Source organism: Mustelus asterias, chromosome 4 (assembly GCF_964213995.1).
Source record: "Mustelus asterias chromosome 4, sMusAst1.hap1.1, whole genome shotgun sequence".
Taxonomy (NCBI): domain Eukaryota; kingdom Metazoa; phylum Chordata; class Chondrichthyes; order Carcharhiniformes; family Triakidae; genus Mustelus; species Mustelus asterias.
Window position 1 is genome coordinate 142,036,794 of NC_135804.1, and position 22,898 is coordinate 142,059,691.

The window sequence follows — 22,898 nt, forward strand, 5'->3', positions numbered from 1 at the left end:
CACTCACTTAACCTATCCAAATCTCTCTGCAGACTTTCCGCATCCTCCACGCAATTCGCTTTCCCACTCATCTCTGTATCATCCGCAAACCTTGTTACCCTACACTCGGTCCCCTCCTCCAGATCGTCTATGTATATGGTAAACAGTTGAGGCCCCAGCACTGATCCCTGTGGCACGCCACTAGTCACCAACTGCCAACCAGAAAAGCACCCATTTATTCCAACTCTCTGCTTCTTGTTAGATAGCCAATCCTCAATCCACGCTAACACTTTACCCCCAACTCCGTGTACCCTAATCTTCTGCAGCAACCTTTTGTGAGGCACCTTATCGAACGCCACATGCACACCAAGTGCTGTCACATATAGCTGTCTTTGAGTTTGGCCACTCTTGCAATGGGGGAGTTCATGTTCATTGTGAGTGTGACTGCCCTTGACATTAAGGCAGCATTTAACCTCATCCAATATGGCATCAAAGAGCCCTAACAGAACTGGAGTCAATGGGAATTGAGGGAAAAGTCTCCACTGGTTGGAGTCATACCAAGCACAAAGGAAGATGGTTGTAGTGGAGGTCAGTCATCTCAGCTCCAGGACATCACCGCAGGATTTCCTAGGTAGTGTCCTAGGCCCAACCATCTTCAGCTGTTTCATCAATGACCTCTCTTCCATCATAAAGTCAGAAGTGGGGGTGTTTGTAGGTGATTACACAATGTTCAGCACCCTTCGCAACTCCTCAAATATTGAAGCAGTCCATGTCCAAATGCAGCAAGATCTGGACAATATCCAGGCTTGGGCTAACAAGTGGCAAGTAACATTCATGCCACACAAGCATCAGGCAATGACCTACCTAGGAAATCCTGCAGTGATGTCATGGAGCTGAGATGACTGACCTCCAGTACAACCATCTCCCTTTGTGCTTGGTATGACTCCAACAAGCAGAGACTGTTCACTTGATTCCCATTGACTCCAACAAGAGAGGATCTAACCATCGCCCCTTGACATTCAATGGCATTACCATTGCTGAATCTCCCAATATCAACATTCTGGAGGTTGCCATTGATCAGAAACTGAAATGGACTAGCCATATAAATACTGTGGCTACAGAGTTGGTCAAAGGCTAAGAATTGTATGTTAAGTAACTCACCTCCTGAGCGCCCAAAGCCTGTCCACCATCTAAAAGGCACAAGTCAGGAGTGTAATGGAATACTTTCCACTTGCCTCCAACAATACTAAAGAAGCTAGAATCCATACAGCTTGATTGCTGCCCTTTCCACAAATATTCACTCCCTCCACCACTGACAAACAGTGGCAACAATATGTGCCATCTACAAGATACACTGCAGGAACTCACCAAGGTTCCTTAGGCAACATCTTCCAAACCCACTACCATCTAGAAGGACAAGAGCAACAGATACCTGGGAACATTACCACTTGGAGGTTCCCCTCCAAGTCAATCATCATTCTGACTTGAGAATATATTGCCATTCCTTCACTGTCATTGGGTCAGAATCTTGGAATTCCCTTGTTAACAGCACTGTGGGTGTACCTTCACCTCAGGACTACAACGGTTCAAGATGACAGCTCACCATCAGCTTCTGAAGGGCAACTAAGAATGGGCAATAAATGCTGGTCCAGCCAGCGATGCCCACATCCTGTAAAATTGTAGAATCCTACAGTGCAGAAGGAGGCCACCTGGCCCACCGAGTCCACACCTACCACAATCCCACCCAGGCCCCACCCCCACAAGCCTGTGCATTCACCCAAGCTAAAATAAATTCTTTTAAAATATGCTCAAAGCCTTGAACCATAGTGAGTCCTGCATTCTCAACCCATGTACTACGCATCGCCTCAGGGAATTCCAACATGTGGCAATACATCTGTTGCTATTGGTCTAAGCCGAGCATCCTTAACAACGTCTCTGGACATTGGCTGTTCAGTTCTCCATTCTCTGAGGGGATCTGCCCACTGCAGCCTCTGCCTCTCTCACTTCTTCTTACTCACTCATGACATGATCTTCACCCAGTTCCCCCCTATCTGTGCATGTGAGGACCTACCGAAGTGACTGTAACCGTGTTGGTGGTGGGTGTGTTTGTGGTGACGGTGATTGTTCTGCTCTGGCAGCGTTTTCCCTGCTAATGGTTCAGTCACCGATCTCTCCTCCTCAACGTCAGAACCTGTGAGAGACACAAGGAGAGATCATGAGGCCTAACAGAAGCTTCCGTCGTTTCTTAAGTTTGAAATCCTCTATTATATAATTCTGGAATTTGAGTCTTTCTTCATATTTGTATTTACTCTTATCAGGCAGTCTGCTCCACAAGAATCAGCAACTATCTGTTCTCTTGTTCAGTGATTTCCCTTCTCTTAAGAGCAGAGACTTTATGTGTGAACAGACTTTCTGTCATGAAGGCATCGCATGCAACGCTGACCTTGGCCAAGATTTTCACTAACACAGAAAAGCTCTCGGTCTTGGCAAAAATCTCAGAAATAGCCGGAAATTCCAAGTCACGTCCCCAAACACTGTTTTTCCTATTTTCATGGGGGCAGGACAGGAGTCGGACTGGAGTTCATGCGCACATGTTTAACGGAGTCAGCTGACCACAAACATTCCAGGCTGACCACTTAATTCACCGGTTACCTCCACTGAAATAGGATGTTGGTTGGCTGGGAGTGCGAAAACCGGAGAATGCAGAACAGGTCAGAATTGGTCTGAACTTGGTGGAATAATCTAAATAGCCAGGGTCCCATTTCGGAGGGGTAAGGTCTCTCTCTGGATATGATCCCGGGATACCTTTGGGGTAGGTAAGGTATCTTTGGGATTGTTAAAAGTAAACATGATTGTGCGTAAAAAGTGCAGAAACGCATTGGAACTGTCAAAGAAGTCAAGGTTTTCAATGGATACTGTAATATGTCTTCAGAGGCTGAAGTCCCTTCACCAAAATCCCTTTATTTACAAACTCTAACAGCAGTACACAGAGTGCGAGCAGTCAGCAGTCTAACTCCGGGGGTGTCAGAGGAACTGACACTCCCGGTTAAATACAAGGCGAAGAGTCCCTGATTGGCCCATCAATTGGATCCTTAATCAGGGAATTCATACTCCAATAGGCCAACCTCAATGGTTTGACTGAAGTCATTACAGATACTTAGTGAGTTGGCATGGAGAGTGCTAAGGGCAAAGGGTGGTGGTTGGCGAGAATGAGATGGTGTAGATGGCATGGGCAGGGCATGGGGAATGATGGTGGAGGGGTGGAAGCCTTTCTTTGTTTTAACCTTTTTTAGAATAACTTAAACAAAGTGCTGGAGCACCGAGGCAGACCTTCTACCCAGCCTGCCTCCTCACCATTCAGGGAATGACCAGCATGACTTGCAATCCAGCTGACCCCCCCCCTCCCCTCCCCCACCCTCCCCCACCCCTCACCCCCCGGCCCAGAACAAAACCCCAAATGTGGGTGACCATTTTAAAGGTTGGATTTGCCAAACCCAGAACTCTTCTGTCACTGAACACCTGACCCAGGAGTGAAAATCTCAGCTATTTTCACTCTGAAATCATTGAATTCATTTTTACTGCACTCTCTGGTGGTTGTGGTAAGTAACTTAATTTCCATAATTACAACACTTTTAGTCCGTCATTGGCGATAAAGATATTTGGGTTGCCTTGAGTGACATTTCCACTCCGTCACCGTCCCCCCCAGAGTAAGAGTACCTGTTTCCAATGGCTAAAGTCTAGATAATACATGACTCCCAGGGTGGGATTTTCCAACTGCGCTCGCCGCAAGACCAGAAAATCCCACGTGAAGTCAGTAGACCTTTGCATGGTCCTATCCTGCCTGCTACGATTCCCATGGCTAGCGGGATGGGAAAATTCCACCAACTGTGTCTGCGTGGATTTCCTCCGGGTGCTCCGATTTCCTCCCACAATCCAAAGATGTGCAAGTTAGGTTGATTGCTAAATTTCCCCTTTTTGTCCCAAGGTGTGTAGGTTAAGGGGATTAGCGGGGTAAATATGCAGGGTTACAGGGATAGGGCCTGGGTGAGACACTCTGTTGGAGAGTACATGCAGACTTGATGGGCTGAATGGCCTCCTGCTGCACTGTATGGATTCTATGACCAGAGAGCAGAGATTTGAGGTGGATTGACAAATGAACCAGAGGCAATATAAGGGAAAACTTTGCTACACATTGAGTTAGTAGGACTTGGAATGATGGAAACAGATTGAAATAGTAGCTTCCAAAATGAAATACTTGAAGGAGGAAAAGAAATTCTGGAGACAGAGCAGAGAGTGGGATTAACCAGATTGGTCTGAGAATAAACCAGACCAAACCTGATGGGCTGAATGGCCCTCAGTGCTGTATCATTCTATTCTACGATGCATTTGATTAGCAAATGCAAATGTCTCTTCAGAGAATCGCAGAGGAGAGCATGTTTACCTCTTAAACCCAGGAGTCGAGCACTGCCATTTAGGAGATCATATAGCACCATGATCCCAGTCTCCAAAACCAAATTCCTTGGCAGCACTCATGTTATATCCGTCATATGTTGTGAAGCACACTGTTGAGTAATGAAGTCTGATAACTGAAGTCTTTATCCCCTTACATCTATCAGTATTACCATTCAGTCTGTGAACCCTGATGGCCTGTGACTGAGAAGCTGGAGGCTGCAGCCATTAAATAACAGCATACATTCCCTTTGCAGGAGAAGACATCACACGATACCAGGAATGACAAGCTAGTGGAGGAGGACAAGCCAGAAATCCAGCATTTGATACCACAGGAGGAGGAAACCAAGACTATAATTAGTCCCAAATGTAGACTGTCAGTTGGTGATGGAGTTAAGGATGTCTCTGCACCTTTAGTGGCTGATTGAGAATAGACTTCCTTTCTTTAATAATGCTGCTATCTGCTTTTCAATCACTTGACTGGTTGCCACTTTCCACATAAGAAATCTACAATGAATCTGATTAAGATAGAACACTGCTCAAATCATACCCAAGTTAATGGTATTGTTTTTGGTAAGGGCATAGGAAATAGTAGCAGCAGTGGATTGTTTCGCTCCTTGAACAAGTGTGACCATTCAATAAGGTTGAGGCTGATGTACCTGAGCTCCACATTCCTCCACCATCCCCATATCACTCGATTCCGTTAGTATTTATAAATTTACCAATATCTCACTTGAATTTAGTCCAAAGGCAGTAGGCTAGGAAAGAATAGAAAGGATTTACTGATGGAAAAGACCTTGCTGATAGGGCGGCATGGTGGCACAGTGGTTGGCATTGCTGCCTCACAGCGCCAGAGACCAGGTTCCATTCCGGCCTTGGGTCTGTGTGGAGTTTGCACGTTCTCCCTATGTCTGTATGGGTTTCCTTCAGGTGCTCCTGTTTCCTCCCATACTCCAAGATGTGCAGGTTAGATGGATTGGCCATGCTAAATTGCCCCTTAGTGTCAAAAGATGTTTAGGTTAGAGGAAGTTAGTGGGGTAAATACGTGGGGTTACGGGAATAGGGCCTGGGGTGGGATGCTCTGTCGGACAGTCGGTGCAGTCTCGATGGGCCAAATGGCCTCCTTCTGCACTGCAAGGATTCTATGATTTGATGAATGATTGCAGTGGTGCTCATCTGCATCATTGAGTTTATCACGCAGAATCGTAATCTCAAATTTGTAGATCTTAGTGCTGTCATCAACAACTTTCATATCGCAAAAATGATTTCTGTACATAAAGTTTATTTATCAGTATCACAAGTAGGCTTACATTCACACTGCAATGAAGTTACTACAAAAATCCCCCAGTCGCCATACTTCAGCGCCTGTTCGGGTACACGGATGGAGAATTTAGCATGGCCAACGCACCTAACCAGCACATCTTTTGGACTATGGAGGAAACTGGAGCACCAAAAGGAAACTCACACAGATATGGGGAGAACATGTAGACTCCACACAGACAGTGACCTAAGCCTGGAATCGAACCCGGGCCCCTGGCTCTTGCTGTGCCACCCTGTCGTCCAGAGAAAACAGAGACGATGAACTCTAAGGAATGACACAATTTACATTTTATAAAACGAAATACTGCGGACGCTGGAATCTGAAACAAAAACAGAAAATGCTGGAAAATCTCAGCAGGTCTGACAGCATCTGTGGAGAGAGAATAGTGCCAATGTTTTGAGTCTGGATGACTCATGCGAGTTGAGTGGCAGTGGAGGTGGCTCAATATTGGCCGCCGGTGGGACCTTCCTGTCCTTCCAAGGGCTGCAACAATTTGCATGGAACACCTATCCTGTAAACAGTGGAGGGGGTGGCGGTGGGGGGGGGGGGGGGGGGGGGGGGGTGGCGTTGCTAGGGTGTTGGGGTGTCACCTTCAGTAAGGCCAGAAGATCCCGCTAGGCGGGAAGGACCGGAAAATCCCACGCTAAGTGTTCAGTTGCTTGGTATTTGATTATGTATGCCTGGTGACCATTGGGCTATGCGCTATTAGTCAAGCCTGGGTGTGGTTTTATAGAAAAACTGAAACTAAACTGGAAGCAAGAAGCTGTAAACATGAGAGTAGACGTTCCAGAAGCATCGATTCAATCCCCTGTTCAGACATAGAGGTCGCGATTCTCCGGCCTCCCAGACTCGTGCTTCCCACCGGTGGGAGATGGCGTGTTGTTTGCTAGTGGTGGGATTCTCTGGTCCCGCTGCTGTCAATGGGAATTCCCATTGATGTTACCCTACGCCGGTGGGAAGCCCATGGACGGGGGTACACTGCCAGCGGGACCGGAGAATCCCGTTGTCGTTAATGGCCAGAGAATTCCAGCCAGAATTCTGTGTATCATCTCTGCATATCTCCAAGGTATGAAACACAACATTGAAGCAAGCTCTTATTCTCACATTGCAGATTGTAGGAAAGACAGGATTTAAATACTCAAACTGGCACAATGCATTCTGAACTCATGCTCCTTAGATTATTAATCCAAGTCTCTGGATTACTCGGCCTTTAACAATAATTTTATTAGTTGATTCCATATTAATGTCTCCAATTGAAAGCACAGTGACTGTATCCAGTTTTTAATAAAGGCAGAAGGACCCCCCAGAGATCTGCCTCAGCTGCCAATTAACAGATGCCGCCGGCTTCTTCACATGGAAATACTTCAGGGCTAAAATAATAAAACATTTTAAAAGAGTCATATTTTTCCAAAGTCGGGTCCTATCTTTCAGTGATGATATTTTATTCTGTAATTATTCAGTTATGATGAAGACACTCTCATTTAATTAGGACAAAAACATCCTTGTTGTATGCTTGTGCTAGGCTCGGTGGCACAGTGGTTAGCACTGCTACCTCACAGCACCAGGGATCTGGCTTTGATTCCCGGCTTGGGTCACTGTCCGTGTGGAGTTTGCACATTCTCCTCGTGTCTGCGTGGGTTTCCTTCGGGTGCTCTGGTTTCCTCCCATAGTCCGAAAGATGTGTTGGTTAGGGTGCATTGGCCATGCTAAATTCTCCCTCAGTGTACCCGAACAGACGCCAGAGTGTGGCGACTCAGTAAATTCGTCACAGTGTTAATGTAAACCTATCTGTGACTAATAATAAACTTTTTAAACAAACTGAACAGAAGTGCTGAAATGAGGGTGAAAGGAAATAGCAAACTTGAGTGATGTTGTATCAATCTCATTCATCCATCGTTAAAGCAAAAGGAGTTTTGGAAAAGAAAATGTATTTGGTAAGTAGAAACAAAAATAGTTAAAAACTCACTTTAGGAAGGATATGATTGCACTGGAGAGGGTGCAAAGGAGGTTTGGGGCATTTGGGATCAAAGGTTATGGGGAGAATGCAGGATTAGAGTATTGAGTTGGACGATCAGCCATGATCGTAATGAATGGTGGAGCAGGCTCGAAGGGCCAAATGGCCTCCTCCGGCTCCTATCTTCTATGTTTCTATGTTCACCAGGATGCTGCCTGGGATGGAGCATTTGAGCTATGAAGAGAGGCTGGATAGGCTCAGATTGATTTCTTTAGAGCAGAGAAGGCTGAGGGGGGACCTGATTGAGGAGTATACGATTATGAGGAGTATGGACAAGGTGGACAGGGAGCAGCTATTCCCCTTCGTTGAAGGATCAATAATGAGGGGTCATAATTTTAAGGTGAGGAGCAGGAGGTTTAGAGGGGATCTGAGGAAAATATTTTCACCCAGAGGGTGATGGGAGTTTGGAATGCACTGCCTGGGTGGGTAGTAGAGGCAGGAAACCTCACAACCTTTAAAAAGTATGTGGATGAGCACTTGAAATGTCATAACATTCAAGGCTATGGTGCAAGTGCTGGAAAGTGGGATTGGTGTAGATTTAGTCTAGTTTTGTCAGTGCAGACTCGATGGGCCGAAGGTGCATCTTGTGTAAAGTTTGACTCTATGACTCTATGGGTGGAACCTTCCAGCCGCACTCACCCCGAAATTGGAAAATCCTGCCTGAGGTCAACGGACTTTTCCATGGTCTGCCCCTCACCTGCTCCAATTCCCATGGTGGGGGAAATGGGAAAATTCACCCCTATGACTGAAGACAATCAGATCCCATCATCAGAACTGAAATCTTACTTGAAGTACTAACTTATCTTTATATTGAAGATATAGATTCCCTCACTGCACACCTACAACATTTCCGCTTCCAATTTCCAGCATTCATGGTTCTTTTGAATGCTGGTGGCTTATCATTCAAAATATGACAGATGAGACTTAATTCATCCTTTCTCCTGGATAGATGGGTGGCATGGTGGCACAGTGGTTAGCACTGCTGCTTCACAGCGCCAGGGATCTGGGCTCAATTCCCAGCTTGGGTCACTGTCTGTGCGGAGTTTGCACATTCTCCCCGTGTCTGTGTGGGTTTCCTCCCACAGTCTGAAAGACGTGCTGGTTAGGTGCATTGACCCGAACAGGCGCCGGACTGTGGCGGCTAGGGGAATTTCACAGTAACTTCATTGTAGTGTTAATGTAAGCCTCCCGTGTGGCTAATAAATAAACTATAACTTTATAGTTAGTGATTGTGATGTTTGCAGGATGCTTTGAGTGAGAAATTGGGCTCTAAGTGCCCATATTTTGGACACTACATGTACCAGTAGGGATCCAAAATGGTGCCCCTGGTGCGTGACCATATATCTGACGTGAAGCGCAATGAACCCTGTCTTGGATAAAGACATTACTCTTCATAAGGCGAAAGTTCACTGGAAGCAATCTGGGGCAGGCAGACCATGATATCAATCAGCATAAAATCATTTGACACAAATGGTATCTGGGAGCTCAATGCCGGGATTTTACGGCCGTTCCCACCAGCGGGATTCTCTGCCCCTGTTGCAGTGATCGGAGATTTGGCTGAGTGCCAAATTCTCCATCCCCATTTGCGGAGGCAGTGGGACGTGAATGGCTGGAAAACTCGGGCCCAATTTTCCAATGGACCCTTTCACATAACCTTGCAAAGATGAACAAGCATTTAGCAGCAGGAAGGACCAGCGCCATTTAAAGGGATACTAATTGCAGGTTAGTTGATGGTTGATTTTTTTAGACTTTTGCTACAATTCTACATGTTTTATGGTTCTTCATAGTTGAAAGTTACAAATATCTATGAGAAATGGTATGATAAATGCTGAAGGACTTGTTGCTGACTTTACTTCATCTGCACAAACCAGTAGCTTCCAGACATCGGTGACTTAGTTGGACTTTTTCCCAGGATTAAACATGACTGGGAGAATGAACAGAGGAGATGCAGAAGTAGGAGGGGGAGGGGTACAGGGAGCAATTTTGTTACCTTGAGTTCAGTGAAAACCAATGTTTGAGACACCTGGGCATTACTAGAGTCATAGAATCATAGAGATATACAGCACGGACACAGGCCCTTCAGCCCAACTAGTCCAGGCCGATGAGGTCTCCTAAACTGAACTAGTCCCATTTGCCTGCTTTTGGCCCATATCCCTCTAAACCTTTCCCATCCATGTACCGGTCCAAATGTCTTTTAAATGTGATAATTGAACCTGCATCTACCACCTCCTCTGGCAGCTCATCCCATATACATACCATCCTGTGTGTGAAAAAGTTGTCCCTCGGTCCCTTTTAAATCTTTCCCCTCGCACCTTAAACCTGTGCCTTCTCGTTTTGGACTCCCCTACCCTGGGGGAAAAGACCTGGCTATTCACATTATCCACGCCCCTCATGATTTTATAAACCTCTACAAGGTCACCCCCTCATTCTCCTACATCCCAGCCTTTCCAGCCTCTCCTTATAATTCAAACCTTCCAATCCCGGTAACATCTTTGTAAAACTTGTTTGCACCCTTTCAAGTTTAATAACATCCTTCCTACAGCAGGGTGACCAGAATTGTACTCAGTATTCCAAATGTGTCCTTACCGATGTCTTGCACAGTTGTAACATAACGTCCCAACTCCCGTACTCAGTGCTCTGACCGATGAAGGCAAGTGTGCCAAACACATTCTTCACCACCCTATCTACGTACGAAGGCGTCCTCATTGAAATCTGCTCACCGCTGCAGCCATAACTGCAACCTTGGCACAGCACTAGAACTGCCTTGCCGGTGTCTGGGAAGGTGACCATAGCTATGACCTTTAATGTGTCTGTCTCCTTTAAGGTTGAAGATATTAATAGCCTCGCACAGTTTGCTGTCTATGGTTGCATTAGGGAGGTCACTGAGGCTCTCTGTCAAAAGACAGATGCCTTCATTTCATCTCCGCTTGCCAGGGAGTAGCAGGTGGAGCTTGCAGCTGATATGTGACCACAGACAGTGAACTAAATAGTTCTATGTCCTGGTACCAGTCAGAAATGGGGCAGTCTGCTGTGCCAATGGCATTCCAACCACCACCGCAAACCAAAGGATGACTATTGGGTGACAAGGGCTATCCAGAGACAACATGGCTCATGACTCTACTCGTGACCCAGTTATATGTGTGCAGTGTTCATACATTGAGAACTATGATGCCTCAACAAACACGGTAGAGAATTGGTGTGCTGAGGGAACAACTCTGTTGGCAGAACCGCTCCAAAGGATCCCTGCAGCACTTGGCTGCGTGAGCCTCTAGATCTGCTGCATCATGGACAACTGCACCATCACGTAGGAACAGCCCTTTCCCCCCAGACATCAGGTATAGCTAGCGAGAAACTGAGAAACAGGAACATGAGCAAGAGAGGCTACGTCCGAGACAGCCTCCCTGTCTGCGCTCTATGTAGAGAAATAGTTTAAGTGCAAAACCAGTAATGCCAACCCTAATTTCCCCTTCGCAAACAATCCGACACATTATCACCCCAATTCACATTATCAATACACATTATCAATTCAATTACCCTACACTAATAGCCCCACACACATTATCACCCCTTATCATAGAATCACAGAATCCTTACAGTGCAGAAGAGGAAATTCGAGTCTGCACCCACTCTTTGATGGAGACCCAGGCCCTTCCCTCTGTCCCACCTGTAATCCCACACATTTACCATGGCTAATCCTCCTAACCTACACATTTTGGGACACTAAGGGAAAATTTAGCACGGCCAATCTACCTATGTCTTGAACAATTTTGCATCCAGAGGAAACCCATGCAGACACGGGGAGAATTTGCACTCTCCGCACAGACAGTGACCCAAGGCTGGAATTGAACCTGGGTCCCTGGCACTGTGAGGCAGCAGTGCTAACCACTGGGCCACCGTGCCACCCTCACTGAGCATCATAAAATAAAATCCACTAAAAAATGTACATTCCAAATTAAATTTATAAATTAAACCATACCATAGTGCATACAAAATAAACAAATCATAGAATCCCTAAAGTGCAGAAGGAGGCCATTTGGCCCATCAAGTCTATACTGACCACAATCACACCCAGTCCCTATCCCCATAACCCCAGGAGCTGGGACATCTTGTTGAAGTTGTACAAGACATTGGTAAGGCCACACTTGGAATAATGTGTGCAGTTCTGGTCACCCTCTTATAGAAAGAATATTATTAAACTGGAAGGAGTGCAGAAAAGATTTACTAGGATACTACCAGCACTTGATGGTTTGAGTTATAAGGAGAGGCTGGATAGACTTGGACTTTTTTCTCTGGAGCGTAGGAGGCTTAGCGGTGATTTTATAGAGGTCTATAAAATAATGAGGGGCATAGATCAGCTAGATAGTCAATATCTTTTCCCAAAGGTAGGGGAGTCTAAAACTAGAGGGCATAGGTTTAAGATGAGAAGGGAGAGATACAAAAGGGTCCAGGGGGGAGGGGCAACTTTTTCACACAGAGGATAGTGACTGTCTGGAACAAGCTGCCAGAGGTAGTAGTAGAGGCGGGTACAATTTTGTCTTTTAAAAAGCGTTTAGATAGTTACATGAGTAAGATGGGTATCGAGGGATATGGGCCAAACGTGGGCAATTGGGACTAGTTTAGTTGTTAAAAAAAGGGCGGCATGGACACATTGGGCCGAAGGGCCTGTTTCCATGCTGTAAACCTCTATGACTCTCTTATTTACCTTGCTAATCCCCTGACACTAAGGTCAATTTAGCATAGCCAATCCACCTAACCCGCGCATCTTTGGACTGTGGGAGGAAACCAGAGCACCCGGAGGAAACCCACGCAGACACAGGGAGAATGTGCAGACTCCATAAAGAAGTGACCCAAGGCCGGAATTGAACCTGGGGTTGTGTGGCAGCAGTGCTAACCACTGTGCCACCGTGCCGCCCCGTCTTCTTTGTCTATCATCTTTGTGCTTTTCCTTAATGTCTATGTGCCTTTATCTGTCCCAGTTCTTCCACACAGTCCTGCCTCAGTTCCAGCAAAAGCTGCTGAATTTCAGTGGAGGATGACCTGAGAAGCTTGGCTTTAGGTCGCCTCATCTCAATATGGCAAGTTGGCAAACACCAGCACTGGTGGAGTGCCAGGGTGGATCCGGAATATCATCTTCTGGCGACAGCCACCAGGGCGGCGCCTCGGCGATCCTTGTCATCCATTGGAGGACAGATTGTTGGTTTGCTGTGGCATCCTAACAGCCCCTTTGAACAACATATCTATAAAGGCGGCATAGTGGCACAGTGGTGAGCACTGCTGCCTCACAGTGCCAGGGATCCGGGTTCGATTCCCGGCTTGGGTCACTGTCTGTGTGGAGTTTGCACATTCTCCCCGCGTCTGTGTGGGTTTCCTCCGGGGGCTCCGGTTTCCTCCCACAGTCTGAAAGACGTGCTGGTTAGGTGCACTGGCCAGGCTAAATTCTCCCCCAGTGTACCCGAACAGGCGCCGGAGTGTGGCGACTAAGGGATTTTCACAGTAACTTAATTGCAGTGTTAATGTAAACCTACTTGTGACACTAATAGATAAACTTTAAACTGATGGCAACAGACTGAGGTGCATGACTTCAGTCAGAACTTCCAATGTAGCACCTAGACTTCTTGGGTGGCACGATGGCACAGTTGCCTCACAGTGCCAGGGACCCGGGTTCGATTCCAGCCTTGGGTCACTGTCTGTGTGGAGTCTGCATGTTCTCCCCGTGACTGTGTGGGTTTCCTCTGGGTGCTCCAGTTTCCTCCCACACTCCAAAAATGTGCGAGTTAGGTGGATTGGCCGTGCTAAATTGTCCATTAGTGTCAGGGGGATTAGCGAGGTAAACGTGTGGGGTTACAGGGATAGGGCCCGGGTGGGATTGTTGTCAGTGCAGACTCGATGGGCCGAATGGTCTCTTTCTGCACTGTAGGGATTCTATGATTCTTTTGGCTTCTGCTTGAGTTGCAGCGGAACTGGAGATATCAGCCTTCAGATGCTGCCTCACGGTCCACAAGTGTGTTGATGGCATTTACCACCAGTTCCATGTTGGAAAGGATAGACTCCAAACTCTGCAAATTGGTGCTAGATGTTTCCACGTTCTTTGACATCTTAAGCCATCGGCCTTGATATTTGACATCAGGACTGCTCAAGAGGGATGTGTATATCCGGGAAGGTTATGGATTTCAGAGTTAGGAAGGGGATGAAGCCATGGAACAATTTGGAAACAACAATGAGATTAAAATTGAGGCATTCCTGAACCAGGGGCCAATACATCAGCAAGCACAGGGCTCAGTGGTGAACAGAGCTTGGGAGTGTTTTTCTCTTCGCTCTTCCATGGGAAGTGGGCATCACTGGCAAGGCCACCATTTGTTGCCCAACACTGATTGCCCTTGAACTGAGTAGCTTGTTAAACCATTTCGGAGGGTGGTTAAATGTGGGTCTGGAGTCAAATGCAGACACTTTCGCTTCTCTGAAAGGACATTAGAGAACAAGTTGTGTTTTTACCATAATTGTCACTAGTGTGGCTAGTTTTATTTTCCAGATTTGTGAATTGAATTTGAATTCTACTGGCTGCAGTATTGGGATTTGAACCCATGCCCCAGGACATTACCCTGTGCCTCTGGATTACTAGGCGAGTGATGGGACTACTATAGAATCCTACAGTGCAGAAGGAAGCCATTCGGCCCATCGAGTCTGCACCGACCACAATTCCACCCAGGCCCTATCCCCATAACCCCATGCATTTATCCTAGCTAGTCCCTCTGACACCAAGAGTCAATTTACCATAGCCAATCCACCTAACCCACACATTTTCAGACTGCGGGAGGAAAGTGGCGCACCCGGAGGAAGCCCACGCAGACACGGGGAGAATGTGCAAACTCCGCACAGACAGTGACCCAAGTCGGGAATTGAACCCGGGACCCTGGCGCTGTGAGGCAGCAGTGCTAACCACTGTGCCACCATCTCTGTCCTAATGGGCAGTTCCTTGATTGAGGAAGATGCCACGCTGCCTGAGTGACATTGAGTAGAGTGAGTGTGCAGTGTAATCTTTGTGCCTGTTTTCAGAGCCTATCGAATGAAACCTCCTTTATTTTTACTCTCATTCCTGTCGTAAAACTAAGAAAAAAACAGGGGGACAAAAACCAATATATCAATTCCTTTTGGGATCTTGGAGAAGAAATGTGCCCCAACATAAGTCTCAATTCTAGGTGTTGACTTATAACCATGGCAGATCATTGATGTACAGCTGGCCAAACATCGCTCCTTGAGGCAACCCTCCCTTCCTAAGAATCAGTTCCAATCCAACCCCATCAATTTCAGCCGTCTGAAATTACAACAGGAACATTAAATATCAACAAAGCAGTTAAGGATATTGAGTTAAAGATTATAGTTAAGCCATTTATTCTCAAGCATACATAATTCAGCAATTTAAAGGATTTTTGTAAAGTCCAAGAATAACAAAAAGAAACCCAAGCGAGAAATACTTTGCATTGGATGAACTCATTTCAGCCACACTAAAAGCCGGAGTGAAATAATGGAAATAATCCATCATTCTCCAGCTGACCACTGAGCTGATGCCTATTCTGGGACCACCAGGAACACAGAAATATGAATTAAAGCTAACAAATACTAAACTTCATTGTATCACAAGAGCACTTCCGCAAGGTATTACAACAGTGTTTACATCTTCTATGATTAATAAAGCAGCCTCAAGTGGATAATTCATTTCTCCATGTGGGAAAGGCTTATATAAACCATTGTAAAAGCTTTTAAGAATGAATTAAACAGCGAGAGAAGTGGATGAATGGCAACTGCAGATACCTTAAAGACCGAATCATTCTGCTCTGTTAGTGTGATTCATTTTAATTTTTTTGGCTCCAATGAAAGATCACTCAATCCCACACATGTACAAAATCTGTGTGAGCAGAGTGATGAATTCTAAGTACCTTTCAAATGATAGGTTTATAATTATGCTTTTGCTGATTAAAGCATTTCAATATTTGTTTTTCACCTGCTCTAACTCCCCTCCTTTACATCAATAATTAATTAGCTCAGGTGCCTCTGTCCATGTTACTTTGAAACTGGCAGGGATTGGGTAAGTGAAAGTCGCGTGTCCTCTCACTCGCTCCGCTGTTCTCTTTTTAAAGAAAGTCTTCATCACTGCCCCTTGATCACAGTCCCATCAAAATCAGCAGAAGGTGCAATATTGAATCTAGTGTTTATCAACTAAATCTTTGTTCATAAGTTCATAAGACATAGGAGCAGAATTAGGCCATTCGGCCCATCGAGTCTATTCCGCCATTCGATCATGGCTGATATACTCTTCATCCCCATTTTCCTGCCTTCTCCCCATAACCCTTTAACCCATTACCAATTAAAAATCTGTCTAACTCCTCCTTAAGTTTACTCACTGTCCCAGCATCTGCCGCACTTTGGGGTAACAAATTCCACAGATTCACAACCCTTTGGGAGAAGTCGTTTCTCCTCAAGTCTGTTTTAAATTTGCTACCCCTTATCCGAAGACAATGACCTTTGTGGGATGGTTGATGGAGATTACGCAGCTAGTACTTGTTGGAATTTAATATGTAGTTTGACTGTGCGCAGCAATAATGTTACCAAAGGAAAATGAATGAAGCTTTCAGCATTTCCACAATGAGTCAGTTTATGACTCACATGTGAACAGGTGGGACCTGATATTACAGAATGGAGTTGGAAAGAGATAGAAGATGTTGCTTATTCCCAAAATGTTTCGCGAAGCTCAACACCATCTAGGACAAAGCGACCAGCTTGGTTAATTGGCACTCCACCCACCACCTTCAACATTCAATGGCACAGTGGCTAGAGTGACACGGTGGCACAGTGGTTAGCACTGCTGCCTCACAGTGCCAGGGACACGAGTTTAATTCCGGCCTTGGGTCACTGTCTGTGTGGAGTTTCCACATTCTCCCCATGCCTTTTTTTTATTCATTCGTGGGACATGGGCGTCGTTGGTTGGGTCAGCATTTGTTGCCCATTCCTAGTTGCCCTTGAGAAGGTGGTGGTGAGCTGCCTTCTTGAATCGCTGCAGTCCATGTGCTGTGGGTTGACCCACAATGCCGTTAGGGAGGGAATTCCAGGATTTTGACCCAACGACTGTGAAGGAACGGTGATTTATTTCCAAGTCAGGATGGAGAGTGGCTTGGAGGGGAACTTGCAAGTGGTGGTGTTCCCATGTATCTGTTGCCTGTGTCCTTCCAGATTGAAGTGGTCATGGTTTGGAAGGTGCTGTCTAAGGATCTTTGGTGAATTGCTGCAATGCATCTTGTAGATAGTACACACTGCTGCTACTGAGCGTCGGCAGTGGAGGGGGTGGATGTTTGTGGATGTGGTGCCAATTAAGTGGGCTGCTTTGTCCTGGATGGTGTCAAGCTTCTTGAGTGTTGTTGGAACTGCACCCATCCAGGCAATAGGCGAGTATTCCATCACACTCCTGACTTGTGCCTTGTCAATGGTGGACAGGCTTTGGGGATTCAGGAGATGAATTACTCACTGCAGTATTCCTAACCTCTGACCTACTCTTGTAGCCACTGTGTTTATGTGGTGAGTCCAGTTGAGTTTCTGATCAATGGTAACCCCAGGAATGTTGACAGTGGAGAATTCAGTGATGGTAACGTCATTGAATGTCAAGGAGCGGTGGTTAGAGTGTCTCTTATTGGTGATGGTCATTGCCTGGCATTTGTGTGGCGGCAAATGTCAGCCCAAGCCTGGATATTGTCCAGAACTTGTTGTATTTGAACATGGACTGCTTCAGTATCTGAGGAGTGGTGAATGGTGCTGAACATTGTGCAATCATCAGCGAACATCCCCACTTCTGACCTTATGATGGAGGGAAGGTCATTGATGAAGCAGCTGAAGATTGTTGGGCTTAGGGAATTTCTCGAGATGCTCCCACATGCCAAAGATGTGTGCATTAGATTGATTGGCCATGCTAAATTACCCCTTAATGTCAGGGAGATTAGCAGGGTAAATATGTGGGATTACAGGGATAGGGTCTGAGTGGGTTTCAGTGCAGGCTCAATGGGCCGAATTGGCTCATTTTGCACTGTAGGGATTCTATGATTTTATGCACTTACTCCATCACCGATGCACAGTGGCAGCAGTATGTAGCATCTACAAGATTCACTGCAGCAACTTGCCAAAGCTCCTTCGACATCATCTTCCAAACCCGTGATCTCTACCACCTAGGAGGACATGTGCATGTGGGCACCACTACATTCAAGTTCCCTTCCAAGCCACACAACATCCTCAGATACATGCTGCTGAGTTTTTCTGGGATCTTCTGTTCTTGCCCTGGTTGTGGTATCTTTTTGATATCCCTGTGGCTGTGAGGTTGCTCCAATAATAAACTGATGGCGCAGCAACCTAGTTCCCCTTGTGCCTTTGCCAAGGTTTTAGTCTGACGCTGTGAGGGAATGTGGTGGGAATCTGGTTGAACTATTTAGACATCGGTGAGAAGCAATACTCTTGCAAACATCAGCCTTGACCTCGACCTCTAGATTGTAGCAAATATTGGAGTTTACTGCACACAAAGAGGTTCAAGAATCCAGGAAGTTGAAAGACAATAAATTAAAAGCAGCACAGAATTATAAAAAGGGAGATCATGCCCAAGAAATGTATTTGAATTTTGAGGATATATTTGGATTAAAGCAATGTGGTTGATATGCATGTTGACTCATGTCTAAGTTTAGACCTACTCTTGACAAAAGATCTGTTATAATGTCATGACAGAGAGGGTCGGGATTTGAGAACCTTTATCTCACCCTCCCTACTGATCTCTGTGGACCAGATGGCGGTTCACTGGTGGGAGCTGGGATTGGGGGTGGCGGGGGAGATGGCCCTTAAGCTCAAGATCACTGAAATAAACAGATTTGTCTTTTGGACATTGTTCATACTGTCAAGCTTCTTACAGACAGGTCCCCTTGTCAGTTTTTAAAGGAAGGAATAAAGATTTATTGCACTTAATACCTGGTAAAATACACAACTTCCTGCACACACACACAGGCTACAAAGTGGGGTGATAGATTAAGCAGTTTTTAAAGTCCAACTAAGGTTCGTGATACATTGATCTTGTAGGTTGATGACTTGGCTGCGTTTGATTTCCCTGAGGATATGCTTCAAAATGTTGATGGATGATTTCTGCTCTGCCCAAGAACGCAAGGAACTACAAAAGCTCATGACTGTAGCCCAATCCATCACGCAAACCAGCCCCCCATCCATTGACTCTGTCGACACTTCCCGTTGCCTCAGAAAAGCAGCCAGCATGATTAAGGACCTCACGCACCCCGGGCATTCTCTCTTCCACCTTCTTCCTTTGGAAAAAGATACAAAAGTCTGAGGTCATGTACCAGCCAAATCAAGAACAGCTTCTTCCCTGCTGCTGTCAGACCTTTGAATGGACCTACCTTGCATTAATTTGATCTTTCTCTACACCCTAGCTATGACTGTAACACTACATTCTGCACTCTCTCGTTTCCTTCTCTATGAACGGTATGTTTTGTCCGTGCAGCGCGCAAGAAACAATACTTTTCACTGTATGTTAATACATGTGACAATAATAAATCAAATCAAATCAAATCAAATATCTTTATTTCTATTTTTCTTGAGGTAGCAGTTGCTGCTTGCAGAGGGTGTGGGGTCAAACAGCAAGCGGGGCTCAAATTTGCCTGATGGGTGTCGAGAGGGGGCGTGCCCAATTCAGGGTCTTGCTTCTGCGAGATCTCCTATGCTTGTGTAGTGTGACCTGGAAAAAAGCAGCTTCTTAAACACAAAAGAGGATTAGTTGGCCCTCTCACCGCTTGACCAGGTACCCAAACATGGTCATTGCTCGTTGATTCCAAGGTTTACATGACAAAATTATGACTGGATGAGTTTATTTCTCAGCCAGAACTCATTGTCTGAAGTGATTACATCTGAGGCTCGGTCACCACGCATTTGAATAGATGGCTGATTGTCTGGAGGTATAGTGACTGAATCCATTCACACTCCTTCAGGGAGATTGTCTCTGATAGAGTTTTCTAGCCAGGATGACTCCAGTTTCATGACTTTGGAATTTATGAGGTTGTCATGGAAATGTCCGATCATTTTAGAAGTTGTTGCTTTATGGAAAACTGTTTCTGTCTTTCTTGCTCCACTGGCCAGTTTTCCCTCCAGATCTTGTCCCTTTAACTGTAAAAAAAAAGAGTGGGAATGGGTGGGGTTTGCTTTGGCAAGGCGGGAACTTCTAGAGAGGGGATATATCCGAAGGTTCGGCCACTGGGTCGGTATGGGTAGAACTGAGAAATAAGGAGGAAATCACTTTGATAGGGTTATACAATGGGCCCCCAAATAATCAGCAGGAAATTGAGGAGCAAATATGTAAGGAGATTACAGATAGCTCCAAGAAAAATAGGGTGGTAATAGTCTGAGATTTGAACTTTACCAACATTGACTGGGACAGACAGAGGATTAGAGGGTTGGATGGAGAGAAATTTGTTGTGTGTATTCAGGAGGAATTTCTCATTCAGTATGTGGATGGTCCGACTAGAGAGGGGGCAAAACCTGACCTCCTCTTGGGAAATAAGGAAGGGCAGGTGACAGAAGCGTTAGTGAGGGATCACTTTGGGACCAGTGACCATGATTCTATTAGTTTTAAGATAACGATGGAGAATGATAGGTCTGGCCCAAAAGTTAAAATTCTAAATTGGGGCAAGGCCAATTTTGATGGTATCAGGCAGGAACTTGCAAAAGTTAATTGGGGGAGCCTGTGGGAAGGCAAAGGGACATCTGGTAAGTGGCAGGCTTTCAAAAATGTGTTAACCAGGGTTCAGGGTAAACACATTCCTCTCAGAGTGAAGGGCAAGGCTGGCAGAAGTAGGAAACCCTGGATGACTCGGGATATTGAGGCCCTGGTCAAGAAGAAGAAAGAGGCATGTGACATGCATAGGCAGCTGGGTTCAAGTGAATCCTTTGAAGAGTATAGAGGGTGTAGGAGTAGAGTTAAGAGAGAAATCAGGAGGTGATGTTCACGAGGGGTCATAGGTTCAAGGTGAAGGGGGGAGGTTTAACACAGATATCAGACGGACATATTTTACACAGAGGGTGGTGGGGGCCTGCAATGCGCTGCCAGGCAAGGTGGTGGAGGCGGACACACTGGGAACGTTTAAGACTTATCTAGATAGCCATATGAATGGAGTGGGAATGGAGGGATACAAAAGAATGGTCTAGTTTGGACCAGGGAGCGGCACGGGCTTGGAGGGCCGAAGGGCCTGTTCCTGTGCTGTATTGTTCTTTGTTCTTTGTTCAAAAAGGGGACACAAGACTGTTTTGGCAGATAAGGTAAAGGAGAACCCAAAGATCTTCTACAAATACATGAAGGACAAAAGAGTAACAAAGGAGAGGGTAGGGCCTCTTAAGGATCAACAAGTTCATCTGTGTGCGGATCCACAAGAGATGGGATCCTAAATGAATATTTCTCATCAGTATTTACTATTGAGAAAAGCATGGATGTTAGGGAACTTGGGGAAATAAATAGTGATGTCTTGAGGAGTGTACATATTACACTCCTCAAGAGAAGGAGGTGCTGGAAGTCTTAAAGCGCATCAAGGTAGATAAATCCCCGGGACCTGATGAAGTATATCCCAGGATGTTGTGCGAGGCTAGGGAGGAAATTGCGGGTCCCCTAGCCGAGATATTTAAATCGTCGATAGTCACGGGTGAGGTGCCTGAAGATTGGAGAGTGGCAAATGTTGTGCCTTTGTTTAAAAAGGGCTGCAGGGAAAAGCCTGGGAACTACAGGCCAGTGAGCCTCACATCTGTGGTGGGTAAATTGTTGGAAGGTATTTTGAGAGACAGGATCTACAGGCATTTAGAGATGCAAGGACTGATTAGCGACAGTCAGCATGGCTTTGTGAGTGGAAAATCATGTCTCACAAATTTGATTGAGTTTTTTGAAGGGGTAACCAAGAAGGTTGATGAGGGCAATGCGGTTGATGTTGTCTACATGGACTTTAGCAAGGCCTTTGACAAGGTACTGTATTGTAGGTTGTTGCATCAGGTTAAATCACATGGGATCCAGGGTGAGGTATCTAAATGGATACAAAATTGGCTTCTTGATAGACATGATGTGGAGATGCCGGCGTTGGACTGGGGTAAACACAGTAACAGTTTTAACAACACCAGGTTAAAGTCCAACAGGTTTATTTGGTAGCAAATACCATTAGCTTTCGGAGCACTGCTCCTTCGTCAGATGGAGTGGAAATCTGCTCTCAAACAGGGCACAGAGACACAAAATCAAAATCACAAAATCAAGCTGTCCTGTCTGGAGACAATACACATCTCTTTAACCTGTGCTTAATGCTCCCTCCACTCACATTGTCTGTATCTTTAAGAACTGATTGGCTGTAGAGATTTGCATTCTAATCAGTATTCTGTAACTTGATTTTGTGTCTCTGTGCCCTGTTTGAGAGCAGATTTCCACTCCATCTGACGAAGGAGCAGCGCTCCGAAAGCGAATGGTATTTGCTACCAAATAAACCTGTTGGACTTTAACCTGGTGTTGTTAAAACTGTTACTGTTCTTGATAGAAGCCAGAGGGTGGTTGTAGAGGGTTGTTTTCCAAACTGGAGGCCTGTGACCAGCGGTGTGCCTCAGGGATCAGTGCTGGGTCCACTGTTATTTGTCATTTATATTAATGGTTTGGATGAGAATATAGGGGGCATGGTGAGTAAGTTTGCAGATGACACCAAGATTGGTGGCATAGTGGACAGTGAAGAAAGTTATCTCCAATTGCAATGGGATCTTGTTCAATTGGGCCAGTGGGCTGACGAATGGCAGATGGAGTTTAATTTAGACAAATGCGAGGTGATGCATTTTGGTAGATTGAACCAGGGCAGGACTTACTCAGTTAATGGTAGGGCATTGGGGAGAGTTACAGAACAAAGAGATCTCGGGGTACACATTCATAGGTCCTTGAAAGTGGAGTCACAGGTGGACAGAGTGGTGAAGAAGGTATTCAGCATGCTTGGTTTCATCAGTCAGAACATTGAATACAGGAGTTGTTGAAGTTGTACAAGACATTGGTAAGGCCACACTTGGAATACTGTGTGCAGTTCTGGTCACCCTATTAGAGGA

At 45.7% G+C, this 22,898-nt stretch overlaps 1 protein-coding gene across 2 annotated transcripts in view; it reads right to left on the minus strand.

The window, feature by feature from the left end:
• LOC144492405 (uncharacterized) overlaps window positions 1-22,898 on the minus strand; it is a 202,283-nt gene that overhangs the window by 103,408 nt on the left and 75,977 nt on the right. For both annotated transcript variants that reach the window (XR_013497590.1, XM_078210412.1), the window contains one exon: window positions 2,051-2,170. The gene's annotated coding sequence lies outside the window, so the exon portion shown is untranslated. The remainder of the gene's footprint in view (window positions 1-2,050; window positions 2,171-22,898) is intronic.